The sequence below is a fragment of the Canis aureus genome, chromosome 27, assembly GCF_053574225.1.
Source record: "Canis aureus isolate CA01 chromosome 27, VMU_Caureus_v.1.0, whole genome shotgun sequence".
Lineage (NCBI taxonomy): Eukaryota > Metazoa > Chordata > Mammalia > Carnivora > Canidae > Canis > Canis aureus.
Genome location: NC_135637.1, coordinates 25,461,976 through 25,480,391, shown reverse-complemented (window position 1 = coordinate 25,480,391; position 18,416 = coordinate 25,461,976). Strand labels below are relative to the sequence as shown.

General features: G+C 35.3%; 1 protein-coding gene and 1 pseudogene across 2 annotated transcripts in view; one reads left to right on the top strand and one right to left on the bottom strand.

Annotated features, from left to right (window-relative positions):
- The window catches only part of TTC28 (tetratricopeptide repeat domain 28), a 623,568-nt gene that overhangs the window by 134,772 nt on the left and 470,380 nt on the right, over positions 1–18,416 (top strand). The window lies entirely within an intron of this gene.
- Positions 12,289–12,743, bottom strand: LOC144299523 (small ribosomal subunit protein eS12 pseudogene; annotated as a pseudogene).

Here is an 18,416-nt window from a genome sequence, read left to right as displayed (position 1 = left end):
ATATATTTGAATGCATTTGTATACACATTTCTGTTGGCTATACCTGAGATTGTAATTACTGGGTCATAAGGTAAGTGTATGTTCAATTATATAGGTAATGCCAAATAGTTGTACCAGTTTGAACTCTCACAAGCAGTTTATGAGACTTCAAGATTTTTCACATTTTTACTGACATTTGGTATTTTCAGGCCATTTAATTTTAGTCATTTTGGTGATTGTGTAGTGACATCTCATTATGGCTTCATTTATGTTTCCTTCATGATTAATGAAGTTGAGCACCCTTTTGTTTACTGGCCATTTGGATATCACAATTTGTGAAGTGCCTATTGAAGTTTCTTGTTGATTTGGGGCCATGGGGGTTTGGGGTTGTGACTTTTTCTTACTGATTTGTATAAAAAACTATTTATAATCTGAATACAAACTCTTGGTTAAAATATGCATTGCACATATTTTCTTCCACTCTGTGATTTGCCTTTGCCATTGTATTTTTCTAATGATGTCTCTTGATAAACAGAAGTTCTTAATTTTAATGTAGTTCAGTGTACCATTCTTTTTCCTTATGGCAATTCTTTCATATCTTTATTCACATTCATCAAGGTAATGAAGATGTTCTTTATATTCTAAAAGGTTTATTATTTTATATTTATATTCATAATTTACCTGAATTGATTTTATGTAAATGTTAAGAGGTAGGGGTACAGTTTTATGTTTTTCTCAGGGTGGATAGTATGAAGTCTTTCAATCCATAAACATGGGATGTCTTTTTATTTGTGTCATCTTCAGTTTCTTTCAGCAATACTTAATAGTTTTTATTGTGTGGGTCTTTTGCCTCCTTGGTTAAATTTACTTCTAAGTATTCTTTTTGATACTAAATGGGATGTTTATGGGATTGTTTTTTATTTTTATCTTAAATATTTAATTAATTTATTCTTGAGAGAGACAGAAAGAGAGACAGACAAAGACACAGGCAGAGGGAGAAGCAGGCTTCCTGCAAGGAGCCCAATGTGGGACTCGATCCCAGATCTCAGGATCATGCCCTGAGCCGATGGCAGATGCTCAACCGTTGAGCCACCCAGGCATCCCAGGATTGTTTTTTATTTGGATTGTTCATTGTTAATATACAGAAGCACATTGATTTTTGTATGTTGATCTTGTATCCTGCAACTTTGCTGAATTTGTTTATTAATTCTTTTTTTTTTTTAAGATTTTATTTATTTAGTCATGAGAGATAGAGACACAGCAGAGGGAGAAGCAGGCTCCATGCAGGGAGCCGGACGTGGGACTTGATCCCAGGTATCCAGGATTAGGCCCTGGGCTGAAGGCGGTGCTAAACTGCTGAGCCACCCGGGCTGCCCTGTTTATTAGTTCTAACATTTTTTTAACATATGGAATCTTTATGGGTTTTCTGTGTATAAGATTATGTCATCTGTGAACAGAGATAATTTTACATTTGAATCTATCTTATTCTTTTTCTTGCCTTATTGCTCTGGCTAGGACTTCAAGTACCATGTTGAATGGAGGTGGTGAGAGTGGGCAACCTTGCCTTGTTCCTGATCTTAGAGGGAAAGCTTTCAATTTTTATCAAGTGTGATATTAGTTGTGGGCTGTTCACATATAGCCTTTATAATGTGAGGTAGTTTCCTTCTACTCTAGTTTGTTGAGATGTTTTTGTTTTTGTTTTTTATCATGAACAGGTGTTGAATTTTGTCAAGTGGTATTCTGCATCATTTGCATGTTCATGTGGCTTTTGTCCTTTATTCTGCTAATGTGTTTTATTACACTGACTGATTTTTGTATATTGAACCACTCTCATACTCCAGGGATAAGTCCCACTTGGTTGTGGTGTATAATCTTTTAAATGTATTATTGAATTCAATTTGCTAGTATTTTATTGAGTATTTTTACATCTATGGCCTATAGTTTTTTTGTAGTATTTTTATCTGGCTGTGGTATCAGGGTAATGCTGGTCTTATCACCTGAGTTGGAAGTGTTCTCTCTTCAATTTTTTGAAAAAAAATGGGAGAGGTTTGCTATTAGTTCTTCTTTAAATATTTGTTAGATTTCTTCATTGAAACTTTTGCTTTTGGGGAAGTTTTGATTGCCAATTCAATCTTACTACTTATAGTTTTGTTTAGATTTTTTATTTCTTTGTGATTCAATCTTGATAGGTTGTATGTTTCTAGGAATTTATCCAATTTGTTAGCATATTATAATCATTTTATTTTGCAGCATCAGTTATAATGTCTTCTCTTTCATTTCTGTTTATAGGTTTTTGAGTCTTCTCTTTTTTTCTTAGTCTAAGAATAAAGGATTTGTTAGTTTTGTTGATTTCTTAAAAATTGACTCTTTTATCGAATTTTACTTTTGTTTTTCCTTTAGCTATACATTTAATTTCCTTCTTTCTGCTAACATTGGATTTAGTTTGTTCCTTTTTTTCCTAGTCCTTTGAAGTATAAAGTTAAGTTGTTTATAAGACCTTTCTTATTTTTAAATTTAAATGTTTATGGCAGTAAACCTCTGTCTACCACATCCCATACATTTTGGTAGGTTGTATTTTCATTTGCATTTTTAAAGAAATTTTCTAATTTTTCTGATGATTTCTCCTTTGATCCATTACCATTCTTTTTAATTTTAGTTATTCTTTTGGGTGTGTAATGTGGTTTTAAAAAAATTATTTATTTGAGAGAGAGAGAGAGAGTGCACATACCAGAGGGGGTGGGGAAGATGGAGAGAATCTTGAAGCAGACTTGTCCATGAGCAGGAAGCCCATCACTGGGTTCTATATAATGACCCATGAGATCACAGCCTGAGCTGAAACCAAGAGTCAGATACTCAACCAATTGAGTAATAATGTTTCATTGTGATTTTAAATTTCCATTTCCCTGATCAATTAATAATGTTATACATCTTTTTCTGTGCTTATTGGCTATTAGTATGTCTACTTTTATAAAATATCTGTTCAAATTTTTTTTTAATTTTTTTTTATTTTATTTATGATAGGCACACAGTGAGAGAGAGAGAGAGAGGCAGAGACACAGGCAGAGGGAGAAGCAGGCTCCATGCACCGGGAGCCCGACGTGGGATTCGATCCCGGGTCTCCAGGATCGCGCCCTGGGCCAAAGGCAGGCGCTAAACCGCTGCGCCACCCAGGGATCCCTGTTCAAATTTTTTACCTAATTTTTAATTGGGTTGCTTTCTTATTATTGAGTTATGTATATATTTTGGATATAAATCCTTCAGGCATATGCATTGAGAATATTTTTTCCTAGTCTGTAGTTTGCATTTTGATTTTCTTTTTTTTTTAAGATTTTATTTATTTATTCGTGAGAGACACAGAAATAGAGGCAGAGACATAGGCAGAGGGAGAAGCAGGCTCCCTACAGGGACCCTGATGTGGGACTCAATCCTAGGACCTTGGGATCATGACCTGAGCCAAAGGCAGGTGCTCAACCACTGAGCCACCCAGGTGTCCTGTATTTTGATTTTCTTAATGGCATTTTTCAAAGAATAGAAGTTTTAAATTTTAGTGAAGTCTAATTTATGACTTTTTTATGATGCATGCTTTTTGTATTATGTCTAGGAAATATTTGTGTATTCAAAGATTGTGAATATCTTCTCCTAGAGTTTTATAGTTTTAGCTTTTATACATGGCCTATGGTCAACTTTGAGTTACTTTTTATGTATGATGTAAGGTAAGAGTTTGAGGTACATTTTTTTTCTATATAGATACCAAGTTGTTAAATGAAAGACCATCTTTTTCATCATTGAATTAACTTGCTAATTTTGTTGAAAATGAGTTAACTATGTACTTGGGTCTGTTTTCAGGATTTTTTATTCTGTTCTTCATTTATACACGTATCACAACAATATCACACTGTCTTGGTTACCATCTCTTTATAGTAAGTCTTAAAGTGAGTCCTCTGACTTTGTTCTTTTTAAAAACTATTTTGGCTATTCTAGGTCCTTTGCATTTCTTTTTTTTTTAATTTATTTATGATAGTCAGAGAGAGAGAGAGAGAGAGAGAGGCAGAGACATAGGCAGAGGGAGAAGCAGGCTCCATGCACTGGGAGCCTGATGTGGGATTCGATCCTGGGTCTCCGGGATCGCGCCCTGGGCCAAAGGTAGGCGCCAAACCGTTGCGCCACCCAGGGATCCTCGGGTCCTTTGCATTTCTATATAAGTTTTTGAATCAGCTTGTTAGGTTCTACAAAACCCTAGCTAGCATTTTAATTGGTTTACATTGACTCTATAGATAAATTTAGTGAGGAGTGGCATCTTCACAATAGTGGATATTCCAATCCAGGGCATGGTACATACTCCATTTATGTAGAGCTTTCTTAAGTTTTCATCAGCATGGCATCTTCTGTGATCTGACTGCTGTTAAAATCTTCAGCCCCAATTCTTGCTACTCCTTGCCTTTAAGTTGTTTTTCCACGAACACTGAACTATTCAGTTTCCTTCACACACCATGTCATTTTATGCTTTGAGATTCAGATGATTTCTTTACCTGAAACACCTTACATATCACATCTTCATATGATTAATAATAGGCCCAGAGTCAGACAGCCTGAGTTTGAATCCATCTAAAGATTTTAATATAGTACCTATCTCATGTTAGTTGTTCAATAAATGTTAGCTTTTATAATGCTTATATTTCCTGTGTCCACTAGATTGTAAAATCCTTGAGAACAGTGACCATTGTTATTTCTTTACTGGTATATCTAATGCCTAATAAAATGCTTGGCAGGTAGTAGATACTCTACAAATGTTTATTTTATCAGTTTTGCAGAAGTCTAGAAATAGATGCTGAGGAATATTTTCTGAATTGTTCAAATTTCATACCAGGAAGAGATATTCCTCTGGCCCCTGAGGTTTTATCAAATAAGATACCCTGTTTTTTAGTATGGTACTGGCACAAAAACAGACACCTAGATCAATGGAACAGAATAGAGAGCCCAGAAATAAACTCATACTTATATGGTCAAGTAACCTACAACAGAGGAAGTAAGAATATGCAATGAGGAAATGTCTTTCCCCATTGCAATGCTATGGTGCTGGGAAAATTGGACAGCTACATGCAGAAGAATGAAACAGGACCACTTTCTTATACCACACACAAAAATAGACTCAAAATGGATTAAATACCTAATTGTGAGACCCAAAGCCATAAAACCCAAAGCCTTTCCAAAAAGGAAACATAGGCAGGCAGTAATTTCTTTGACATTGACCCTAGAATTATTATATATATTATAGTGTTATATTACTCAGCCATAAAAAGAATGAGATCTTGCCGTTGCAACCACATGGATGGACCTAAGAGGGTATAATGCTAAATGAAATAAGTCAGATAGAGATAGACAAATACCATATGATTTCACTCATATGTGGAATTTAAGAAACAAAACAAATTAACAAACAAAAAATAAAAGGCAAAAAAGAGTCTTAAATCCAGAGAACAAACTGATGGTTGCCAAAAAAAAGGAGGTGGGTGGAGGGATGGGTGAAATTGATAAACAGGATAGGAGTACACTTATTGTGATATAATGGATTGAATTGTTGAATCATTATATAGTACACCTGAAAATAATATAATACTGTATGTTAATTATACTTTAATAAAAAATAGATATTCTGTTTTTCAAATTTGTAGTTAAGGCAAGTGTAATGGAGGGATGGATGTGATTTTTATTCCAACACAGAGTGCAGTACCTCACGTGATCTGTTTCTAATTTCTCTTCCTCTTATCTCATTTTGTGAAATTGTTAACTAAATTGTTAACTAATATTCTTTGTACAGCTTTATGAAACTCAAGTTAGCAGAAATATGTAGAAGATTGTTACTGCTAACAAAGAGAAATTATTACTGCTAATGAAAATGATGGGATTATTGATATAAGAAATTGTCTATTATAAATGTTGAGGTTTCTGCATATTGTAGACATTAATGTAATTAGCTGTGTCCTAGTAAGATTATATAGTAATCAAAAGATAAAACTAATCTGAATATTAAGGATCAGTTGGACCTACATTAGACTACTTCTATCATCATTTTGTAATCTTCTGTTTGTAATGATGGATCCTTCTATGAGAAAAGTATTTTTGAAAGATTATTACATGAATTCTTCCTGTTTTATGAGCAAGCTCAAGAAAGCCATATGGACATAATGGTTAAAATAAATTATCTTAACCACACTGACAGTGACATTCTATTTTTTTTTATTTTTTATTTTATTTATTTATGATAGGCACACAGTGAGAGAGAGAGAGAGGCAGAGACATAGGCAGAGGGAGAAGCAGGCTCCATGCACCTGGAGCCCGACGTGGGATTTGATCCCGGGTCTCCAGGATCGTGCCCTGGGCCAAAGGCAGGCACTAAACCGCTGCGCCACCCAGGGATCCCGACAGTGGCATTCTAACAGTAAAATGTATGAATGGATGATATCAGACAAGTGCTGGAGCTGTCAGCTCATGAGAGGTTTTTGTTTTTGTTTTGTCTTGTTTTAAGCAGACTCCATGCCCCGTGTCATGACCCTGAGATCAAGACCTGGGCTGAATTAATAATAATAATAATAAGAGTCAGACACTTAACTGACAGAGCTACCCAGGTGCCTCTTATGATAGTCTTCTGGTTGAGGTGATGATGGTTCCTTCTTGGAGACTTCTCTCACTTTTGCAGATTCTCCAAATTATTTAACATTAGCATACCAATTGAAGAAATATTTATTTAGTACTTATTATTTATATTGTTTAGAAGAATGCTAGAATTAAAGTATATTATTATTATCAGCTTCATTGAGATGTAAGTAACAAAATTGTAAGGAATTTGAATCCATAGTGATTTGATATATGTATGCATTGTGAATGGGTTCCCCCCCATTTAGTTAATATATTCATCACTTCATGTATATATTTTTGATGAGAACATTTACATTCTACTCTCTTAGCTAATTTTAGTTACATAATACAGTGTCATCAATCGTAGTCACTATGTTTTTACATTAGATCCTCAGGTCCTACTCATCTTATAGCTGGAAGTTTGTACCCTTTTACCACCCCTTCCTATTTCACCACCCTCTAGCCCTTGGCAACCTCTTTTTTACTCACTGTTTCTTTGAGTTTGACTTTTTTCCCCAATTTTATATATGTAAGTGATACTATGCAGAATTTGTCTTTCTCTGGCTGGTTTATTTCACTTAGCATAATGTCCTCAGAGTTTATTAATTTTGTCACAAATGGCAGGATTTCCTTCTTTCTCATGGGTGAACAATATTCATATATATATATATATATATATATATATATATCCCATTTCTCATGGGTGAACATATTCATATATATATATATATATGTATATATATATATTCCATTTCTTTTTTATCCATTCATCCCTTGATGGACACTTAAGGTTTTTCATTTTTTGGCTGTAGTGAATAATGTTGCAATGAACATGGGAGTGGAGATGTCTCTTCAATATCCTGTTTTTGTTTCCTTTGGATATATACCCAGAAGTGGGATTGCTGGATCATGTGGTAGTTCAGTTTTTACTCTTTTGAGGATTCTCCATACTGTTTTCCATAGTAGCTGCACCAACTTACATTTCCACCAATAGCATACAAGGATGTCCTTCTACATCATCATCAATACTAGATGTTATCTGTTATCTTTTTGGTAATAGCCATTCAAAGAGGTGTGAAATGATAGCTCATGGTTTTGATTTGTATTTTCCTGATTAGTGATGTTCAGCACCTTTTCATGTACCTGTTGGCTATCTGTATGTCATCTTTGGAACAATATCTATTTACTTTGCATATTTTAAAAATTATTTTATTTTTTAAAGATTATTTGAGAGACAGAGCATGAGCACCAGCGCAAGTAGGGGGAGGGACAGAGGGAGAGAATCTTCAAGCAGATTTCATGCTAAGTGTGGAGCCCAATGTGAGACTTGATCTCATGACCCATGACCTGAGCCAAAACCAAGAGTTGGATGTGTAAATGACTGAGCCACACAGGTGCCCCTGGTTACTCTGCATATTATATTATATTGGTCTTTACTCTTGAGTTGTATGAGTTCTTTATATATTTTAGATATTAACCCATTATCAGATATATGATTTGCAAATAAATTCTTCTATTCAGTAGGTTGCCTTTTCATTTTGTTGATGGTTTCTTTTGCTTTGAAGAAACCTTTTAGTTTGAGACAGTCCCTAAAGGGTGTGTATGTGTGTATATTTTCCAGTTCCAACAATATGTGTACTTAATTTTTTCCAGGTTTATACATATAACATTGTGTAAGTTTAAGGTGCACAATGTGACGATTTGATATATACACATATTGTGAAATGATAAGATATATTTTAAAAAATTATGGTGTTGGGCCCACTGGTATGGCTAAAATGAAAAAAAAAAGGCAGACAGTAACAAATATTTGTGAGAATGTGGAAAAACCCACATTCTCATCATACACTGCTGGTAAGATTATAAAATGGTGCAGCCACTTTGGAAAATAGTTTGACAGGTCCTCAAAACATTAGAGAGTTACCGTATGACTCAGTGATTCTACTGCTGTGATGCACAAAAGTTATTGGAAAAATATTTACACAAAAACTTTTACAGGAACGTTTTTATAGCAGCACTATTCATAAAATCTAAAAATTAGAAACAACCCAAATACACATCAGCTGATGATTGGGTAGAAAAAAATGTGATATAGCCATATAATAGAATATTATTCAGCCATGAAAAGGAATGAAGTATTGATGTATGCTACAACATGAAAGCATTATTCTAAGTGAAAGAAACCAGAGCATATATTGTATTATTTCACTTATATGAAATTATCACAATATGCAAATCAGTAGAGAAAGACAGTAAATTACTGGTTTCCAGGGACCTAGGGGAGGCAGAACTGGGGAGTGACTACTAATGGATATGGAGTTTCTTTTTGGAGTGATGAAGATATTCTAAAACTGATTGTGGTGAAGGATGTACAACTCTGAGATTCTACTGACACACTGAATTGTATACTTTAAAAGGATGTATTTTATGGTGTGTGAATTAAATCTCAATAATGTTATTATTAAAAAAGTCGTGGTGCTGGAGTTTCCCTAATAGGCAATTTATTTTTTTTTATTTTAATTTTTTCCTAATAGGCAATTTAGAATTGCAATTTTAGGTTATTTTATCCATATATGCTGTCTTCTTAACCATATTTTAAGTTTTTTTTTTTAAGAATTTGTGCTTTATTTCTAGGGCCTAGCAATATCTCTCTATTATATTCTGTGTGTGTGTGTGTGTATACACATATATAAACACACATATGTATCATATATGTATTTGTGATTTTATTTGAGTCTTCTTTCTGTTTTTCTTAGTCTAGCTAAGATTTTGTCAGTTTTGTTGTTTTTTTTTTTTTTTCGAAAACCAACTCTTAGTTTTGTTTTTCTGTTCTGTTTCATTTCTTTTTCTTTTATTTTTTTAAGATTTTATTTATTTGTTCATGAGAGACACAGAGAGAGAGACAGAGACACAGACAGAGGAGAAGCAGGCTCCAAGTAGGAAGCCTGATGTGGGACTTGATCCTGGGACTCCAGGATCATGCCCTGGGCCAAAGGCAGGGGCCAAACCACTGAGCCACCCAGGGATCCCCTAGAATTGTTTTTGCAGCATCCCACAGGTTTTTGTATGTTGTATTTCCATTTTCTTTTCTTTCAAGATTTTTTTTTTTTTTTTATATTGGACTTGACTACAGAGAACTTACTAATAACTGTGACAGGAGCAGATTCAGTGGAGTGAGGGAGGTGAATCAGCCCATTCTTGTTTCATAAATGTAATATCTTTTTATTTCACAAAGGGTATAGTAGTAGTTTTGAAATTTTCTTCTTTATTTCTTCCAAGTTTCTTCTCCCTACTCTTTCCCTTCTTTCCTTCTATATTTTAAGTCTCTTTCTTTTCTTTTCTTTTTTTAAAATAGATTTTATTTATTTATTCATGAGAGACACAGAGAGAGAGAGAGAGAGAAGCAGAGACACAGGCAGAGGGAGAAGCAGACTCCATGTAGGGAGCCCGATGTGGGACTCAATCCTGGGACTGGGACTCCGGGATCACACCCTGAGGCCTAAGGCAGACCCACCCAGGCATCGCAAGTCTCTATCTTTCATATTCAAATGCTTTTCTTAAATGTCAGATGGTCTTTGAACTTTGTGTAATATTTAATGGTAGGATGCATGCTGGTACTGGTTGACTGGCTGGGCTGTTTCTTTGGTAGGAATTACTAATGTCAGTCTTTCTAGGTCTTTTCTCTTGGGATTGTGAGATTGTATAATGAAGACTATTTCAATTTCTGGCCTGACGTGTACTCTTCTGACTGCCAGTGTTCTTCTTCTTTTTTTTTTTTTTTTTTTAAGGATTTATTTATTTATTTAGAGAGAGCAAGAGTGTGGGGGGCTGGCAGAGGGAGAGGGAGAGAGAGAGAATCTCAAGCAGGCTCCATGCTCTGTGGACCTCTGTTTCACAATACTGAAATCATGACCTGAGCAGAAATCAAGAGTTGCATGCTTTATTGAGCTACCCAGGTGCCCTGTGACTGCCAGTACTCTTGAAGTCAAGTTGAATAAGGAGGTTACAGAAGAATCTCAACATTCATCAAATAAACTTTAAATTAATTCTCATTTCATGTAGTATCCTAACTTGATTGTTCCTGGTGTCCCTTATATCAGAGACCCAATGGGGATGTCTGGGTGGCTCAGTGGTTTAGCGCCTGCCTTTGGCCCAGGGCATAATCCTGGAGTCCCGGGATCGAGTCCTGCATTGGGCTCCCTGCATGGAGCCTGCTTCTCCCTCTGCCTATGTCTCTGGCCTCTCTCTCTCTCTGTGTCTCTCATGAATAAATAAATAAAAATTTTAAAAAGTCAATATCTGGGTAGCTGGAGATGTCTAACTGCTTTATAAACTTTTTATTATGAAAACTTTAGGTAAGGACAAGTAGAGAGCAGTTCTTAATGTATAGTAACTAATTCATGACTGATCTTTTTATCTGTTATTTTGAAGCAATCTTCAACATCATTATTTCATTTACAAATATTTCAATATGTATTCATAAAGGCAAAAGACATTTTTAAAAAACAAAGAACAATACCACCATCGTTGAACAAAAATATAATTAACAGTAATTTCTCATTATAGTCACATAGTTTAATCATTGTTCAGATTTTCCTCATTGTTTCATTAATGGTTCCCATTTCCACCCCATAGCATGTTTGACTCATGATCTAAATTAAGATCTACATATTGCTTGCTACATCTTATAAATTTCTTTTTTTTATTTAAAAAATTTTTTTTAAAATTTATTTATGATAGTCACAGAGAGAGAGAGAGAGAGAGAGAGAGAGAGAGAGAGGCAGAGACACAGGCAGAGGGAGAAGCAGGCTCCATGCAGAAGCCTGACGTGGGACTCGATCCCAGGTCTCCAGGATCACGCCCGGGACTGAAGGTGCACTAAGCCTCTGAGCCAGCCGGGCTGCTCACTAATGTCTTCTCTTTTGTGTTGTTAGGCACCGATGATCATTGCCTGGATCCTTAAATTAATTTGGGGTTACAAAGTGAAGATATTCTAATTTTATTCCATCTCTTTTCATTAACTAGAACTTCTATAAACCTATCTCCTGCCCTTCTCCAAGAAGCTTTTTGGTTCCTGTAGATGTGGTTTCTATAGAAAGGCAGGATGACTGTTTCTTTCCCTCATTCTCCTATTTTCACAGTAATGAATCAGTTCCTTCACATCCTCCAAAGGAGGCTAATAAATTATTGTTGCTGTTGTGGTTATTATTATTATTTCTTTTCCTCTTCCTCTTTCTCATCTTTCTCTTCCTCCTCTTCTTCCTCTTGTTGCATAAGGTGGAAGTTCTTGCAGTTTGTACCTGAGTGAGGGCTTTAAAGAGCAGAGTAGTGTACACACAGGGAGAGCAATGAAAACAACCCCATTACTTAAAGCCACAGTAACCTGGGGCTTGTGCTGCTATCATGTAACCTAGCCTTTGTTTGCTAACATGCTGTGAATGTAGACTAAGTTACTCAGAAGAATGTGGTACTAACATCCCTATTTAGACAGTTAAGAACAAAGAACTATAGATGATTGATTAAAAAAAATTTATGGCTATTTTAAATCCAAGCTTCAGTTCATGAAGGATGAAATTTTATAGTACTTTCAGGGTGAGATTTTGGAGGAATACATTCTTCACATCCTCGATACATATGGTTAAATCACAGGAAACAAATAAAGCTTTATTTTATTATTATTATTTTTAACAAAAACCAAGTTTTTTATTTGGTCATTTCTTGTATTTGAAGTATTCCTCGATAACATCCTTCGCCTGAGATTCTTTGCTATAGTCCTTAACCACCACGCAACTGCAACCAAAGACTACGGGGTTTTCCCTTTCTGTCAATTTTACAGAGGCCTACCCATTCCCCTAGTTTCTTATTGTCATCAACCTTGATTAGATTGATTTGGTGTTCAGCACATCCTCCACCAACTTGATATACATAGGCTCATCACAGTTGGATGCAAGTACACAAAGATGGGCTTGACGCTTGTCTAAGGCTTTGGCAGCTTTGTGAATTCCACGTGTTTCGCTGTTGTGGAAGAGGGCGGTCTCCAGCACCTCTTGAAAGCAGTATTAATGGCCGTAATATCTCCAGCAGCAGTGCCTTCCTCTGTCATGGGGGTGGATTATGAGTGTAGCCGAATCTTGCCTGCACCTGAGCCTCTGCCTCTGCGTGACTTGGCAGCGGCAGAGAAAGAGTAGAAATAAAGCTTTAAATTCTGACTTTGTCCTGGGATCGAGTCCCACATCAGGCTCCCTGCGTGGAGCCTGCCTCTCTCTCTGCCTATGTCTCTGCCTCTGTGTTTCTCATGAATAAATAAATAAAAATCTTTAAAAAAAAACAAATAGGGCAGCCCCAATGGCCCAGCGGTTTAGCACCGCCTTTGGCCCGGGGTGTGATCTTAGAGACCTGGGATCGAGTCCTGCATCAGGCTCCCTACATGGAGCCTGCTTCTCCCTCTGCCTGTGTCTCTGCCTCTCTCTCTCTCTCTCTCTCTGTGTTTCTCATAAATAAATAAAATCTTTAAAATTAATTAATCAATCAATCAATTAATTAATTATGACTTTGTGGAAGGGTAATTATCTTTTAATGTAGAGATAAAATATTGTTTTCTTTTTTAAAGAAAAGCAATATGCTTGGATGTTTAAATCTGTTGTATTGTTTTTGCTATCTCTCACTTATGGTGGCTTATTTCCTTAAATGGTTTAGTTGTTTGTTTGTTTATTTATTTATTTATTATTTTTTTCGAGAGAGAAGTGAGGAGAGGGCCAGAGGGAGGAGAGAGAGAGAATACTAAGCAGGCTCCACCCCCAGCCAACAGCTGGATGTGGGCTTGATCTCATAGCCCTGTGATTGTGACTTGAGCCAAGTCAAAGAGTCGGATGCTTAACTGACTGAGCCACCCAGGTGCCCAGTTTAGTAATTTTAAAAAACAATTCATTAGTACATATTTATTTAAACTTGATCTGTGAAATTCCTAAGGGCTTAAATTGGGGATTGTTTATTTCAGGAAGAATTTGCATTTCTTTCTGCCAGACAAAGGATTCTGTAGACCTGAGACTACTTTAGCATTATCCAAGAGTCTGCTTAATTTCTCAGAAGAAGATTCTCATTCAGTTCATCCAGATTTATTTTGTCTATATCCTCTATTTCAGCTCATTTTTCTTCTCTCCCCCTTAGCGCTTTCCCTTACTTATGTGCAAGGTGAAAAATACGTTAAAATAAAATTTTATAGCTTATCCTGGGTCTAGTTGTCTAATAGAGGAGGAATCTTTTTTGTTTGCCGTGAGCAAAAGATCCTAGAAAAGTCATTATTTTTTAACAAAAATATTTTATTTATTTATTTGACACAGAGATAGAACACAAGCACGGGGAGCGGCAGAGGGAGAGAGGAAGACTCTCCACTCAGCAGGGAGCCTGACATGGGGCTCAGTCCCAGTATTCTGGTATCATGACCTGAACCAAAGGCAGATACTCAACTGACCCAGCCACCCAGGTGCCCCTAGAAAAGCCAACTTTTTAAAAATTTAATTTAATCTAATTTATTCATGAGAGACACAGAGAGAGGCAGAGACACAGGCAGGGGGAGAAGCAGGCTCCATGCAGGGAGCCCCATGTGGGACTTGATCCTGGGACCCCAGGATCATACCCCGAGCCAAAGGCAGATGCTCAAGTGCTAAGCCACCCAGGTATCCCTAGAAAAGTCTTTTTTTTTTTTTTTAAGATTTATTTATTTATTCATGGAAGTCAGACAGAGAGAGAGAGAGGCAGAGACACAGGCAGAGGGAGAAGCAGGCTCCATGCAGGGAGCCCGATGTGGGACTCGATCCCAGGACTCCAGGATCACGCTCTGGGCTGAAGGCAACGCCAAACTGCTGAGCCATCCGGGCTGCTCTAGAGAGTCATTCTTAAGACATCACATGTACTTAGAATACTATGTTCCATTGATAATAATGATACATTACATTCATATAATGCAGGTTTAAAGAATTTTCACATATCTTATTTATTTTCCATAGCAACAAAGTAAGGTTTTTATCTTAAAAACAAAGGTAGGCAAAAAAAAAAAAAAAAAAAAAAAAAAAAAAAAAAAGAAAGAAAGAAAGAAAAAAGTTAGGCATGTTTGTTATTAAAACTAATTATTTTCAAGAATGGGCAATTGGCTTTGTAAATCATAATCCAAGGAGGATATTTTGATTCTTACTTATAAAAATATCTCATTTGTTATAGTAACAACTATTCCATGCAGCAACAGAGAACATCCTTACAATGGATAAAGAAAAGAATATAAAACTGTATTTTTAATGATTATAATTATGTCAGGTACAATTCATATTACAATTACATAAGTATCAGAAATGGATTTGCCAAAAATAAAAGCACTCTATTGAAATTGTGGTATTGTGCAAATTTTATTCATTTTATTGTAGTGTTGTAGTGTTTTATTCAAAGGGAATTAATCTCCCAGTTTTTATTAAAGTATATACATTTGTACAGGGAAAGAAGTCTAAGATGGTGGGTTGTGTTCATTTATAGATCAAAGTCTTAACCATTATTATCTCTAGGTAGTGAGATTTCAAATGATTAAAAAATATTCTTAAAAAATAATTTTAAAAAAGATTTATTTATTTTAGAGATTGTGTGTGAGCAGGGGTGGGGCAGAGAGATAGAGAATCTCAAGTAGACTCCTTGCTGAGCATGGAGCCCCTCACAGGGGTGGATCTATGACTCTGAGATCATGACTTGAGCTGAAACCAAGAGTTGGATACTCAACCCACTTAGGCACCCCTTAAAAAATTATTATGATATTTTTATAATATTCAATTTTTAAAAATAATTTATTAATTTTATCATTATAAAAATGATAAAGATATTTTCATTTTGGAAAAGTGTCTTATGTGCTATAAAGTCTAGGCTTTGACTTAAAATTTTATTATTTAGTGGGGCTGAGGAAAATTTATGTATAAAGGAAAAAGAAATTTATAACAAATCTTTCCATAAGGCTTACCTCTGTCATAAAAGTACAGAAAAATTGAAGACTAAATTTCTCAAATGTTGAGTAAGAATCATTTGGCTTCAGAAGATCATATAGTATACTCAAATTTTTGAACATTTAACAGTAAACATGAAGCATTTAAATAAATAATTTTCCTGACTTATGTACTTTATTAGAGGAATTAACATTTACTAAGGTAAGAGCCAGGTAATTTATATACATGATGTTTAATGTCATAATCATCTCACAATGACCCAGTAGTGCTGGTGTATCCTTCATCTTTTATGTTTGCGAAAATTGAGAATCGAGAGATTAAACAAGTAGAGCAAGGTCATTTAACTGGAAATGGAAGAATTAGAATTTAAACCTAGTTTTGAAGGATTTGAAAGGCTTTGCTTGGTGTTCCCTGGGTGGCTCAGTGGTTTAGCACCTGCCTTTGGCCCAGGGCACCGTCCTGGAGTCCCGGGATGGAGTCCCGTGTCGGGCTCCCGGCATGGAGCCTGCTTCTCCCTCTGCTTGTGTCTCTGCCTCTCTCTCTCTCTCTCTCTCTATCTATCTATCTATCATGAATAAATAAATAAAATATTTTTAAAAAAGAAAGGCTTTGCTTTGTCCAGCGTGGCCTCCCATGATAAGTGGACCCTTCTTGCTATTTATCTTATTTGGTTTTGCTCTGTATTTATACCATTTTCACTTGGCACTTGGTTATTTCAACAGAGATATTGGAAACTACACATAAACGTTGATTAGTTGTAATTCTCATAAGATTTGAGAGATCTCTCCCCCCTTCTCCTTTTTTGGCAGTCTACAAATGGTTAAACTTGATGAAATACTAATGAAGAATTACAGAGTTATTTGTTTGACTTTGCCACTTGGGACACTTGGCAAATGAGACAATTCATCTCAGTGTGCAGCTAGTCTCATTTCTTAAAGAAAATTAATTAATGCAGTTTGTCTTCCTCCCATATCTCTGATTATAGTCCTTTTATTATACCTTCACTTTCCTGCTTTACGTTTCTTCCCTGGAAATATCTGTTTTTCAAGGCTCTCTGGTTTCTTTCCACCTGATAAGTAAAAGCAATTTTCCTCAGTATGAGTGTATATTTGTAATTTTAGAACACTTTAGACAAGACAAAGACATTTGTGCAGTATCCATAGGAAGAAAATTCCATACTAAAGAATTTCAAAGGCGTTAACCCCTCTTTTAAAGTGATTTAATCAATTTTATAATTGTCTTTATTATTCTTTGTCTTCTTTTGGCAAGATGGGTTAGTATTATGTATATTTTACCACAATTGTCTTCCACTACAACAGCTCATTACTTAAATTTATTAACAGTGTAATTTTGTTTTTAATACCTTTACATTTTTAAAAATAGTAGTATCTATGACTTGGGGGCCATAATTTAGTGGTTTTTGAAGAAGAGGGAGTTGTTTTCTATAATTTTAACAGTTATAACCAGAAATGCAATTTCTTTTCAGAAAATGGCTTGAGCAGTTTATTACTCAGTCTCTTTGAATATATTTTTTCTCTATTTTCACAGTGGACTTCTCATTTTAGAGGTAGAATGACTACATGCTCATTTTCTTTTTCTTTTGATACTCATCTGAAAAACTGGGACTTAAGAAAATCTAACATTTAAATCACTTTTAACATTTTTTTTTTTTGCTCCACAGACCCACCAAGAAATCAGTTTGAAAAAAAAATCAGATTGTTATCAATCATCTCCCATACCAGTGTTGTATAAAAAATTTTTAATCATGCTAGTGAGAACATGGAGAATTGGCATGAATATATTTAAAGTCGACCAAATGAGAAAAGATATGGGAAAGAAAGGGTGGAAGGGAAGTCAATTAAGAATTAAGCAAGGACCTTGTGTAAAGATAGCAGTTTGTATTTTTATATTAAAATTAAATAAAGGCTATACACAAGTCACTGATACAGATTATTCTGGTTTTCAGGTTATATTATAATATATATAGGATATTGACTTACATATAACTAAAAATGAAATGAAATGGAATGGCTTGATTCATTTATGATATGATACCAGTTTAACAATGGAAGGATTTTATTTTTCCTAAGATTTGGTAGCCTTTCTAATTTTCTCATCAGACTAGGTTTTAGAGTTATTGAATCATTTCATTCAGTCACAACCTTTTAAAAAATGTTGACTCTATGTAGATTACAGAAATACTGTTCCATTATTTGCCTCTGTGATCGCTGATGTCTGTCAGTTGAAGGAATGGTAACCTTTAAAATGAAATAACCCTGTCATAATATCATGGCAGAAAACTGACAGGATAGTAAAAATATACTGGACTTTGAGGGGCATTCTAGGGGGAGCAATTTACAGATATTTTTATTAGGGAGATTTACAGATGCTGTGCTATTCTGTGTACTTAGTGTCAAGCTGAAGAGATGGATCAGACACATAAATCATGTTTGAGGATTCTAAGATAACCTGGAAGAGTGTAGATTTCAGAGAATAGTTGTGAGGTTGGTCTGCTTGCTGTTCTTTTCTCTTAACCTTTTACTTACTTACTCTTGTATATACTTTCATTGGATTTTTTCAGTGCATATCTACATAGTTTTGTCATTCAGGTTTCTTTTGGGGTTGGAGTTATGGAGGGTTTTCCTGTCTGACCCAGGCTAAAGTATCATGAGTTTAATATGCATGAGAGTGATCTTTGGGAGAGGATGAAGAGAATAATAGACTTAGACTTAGGGCATGAGTATAGGGTACATTTTTGAGGTTGTCTACCCCTGAGGCTTCCAAGGGGAGATCAGGGGAGCTCCAGATATTGAAAATGACAAA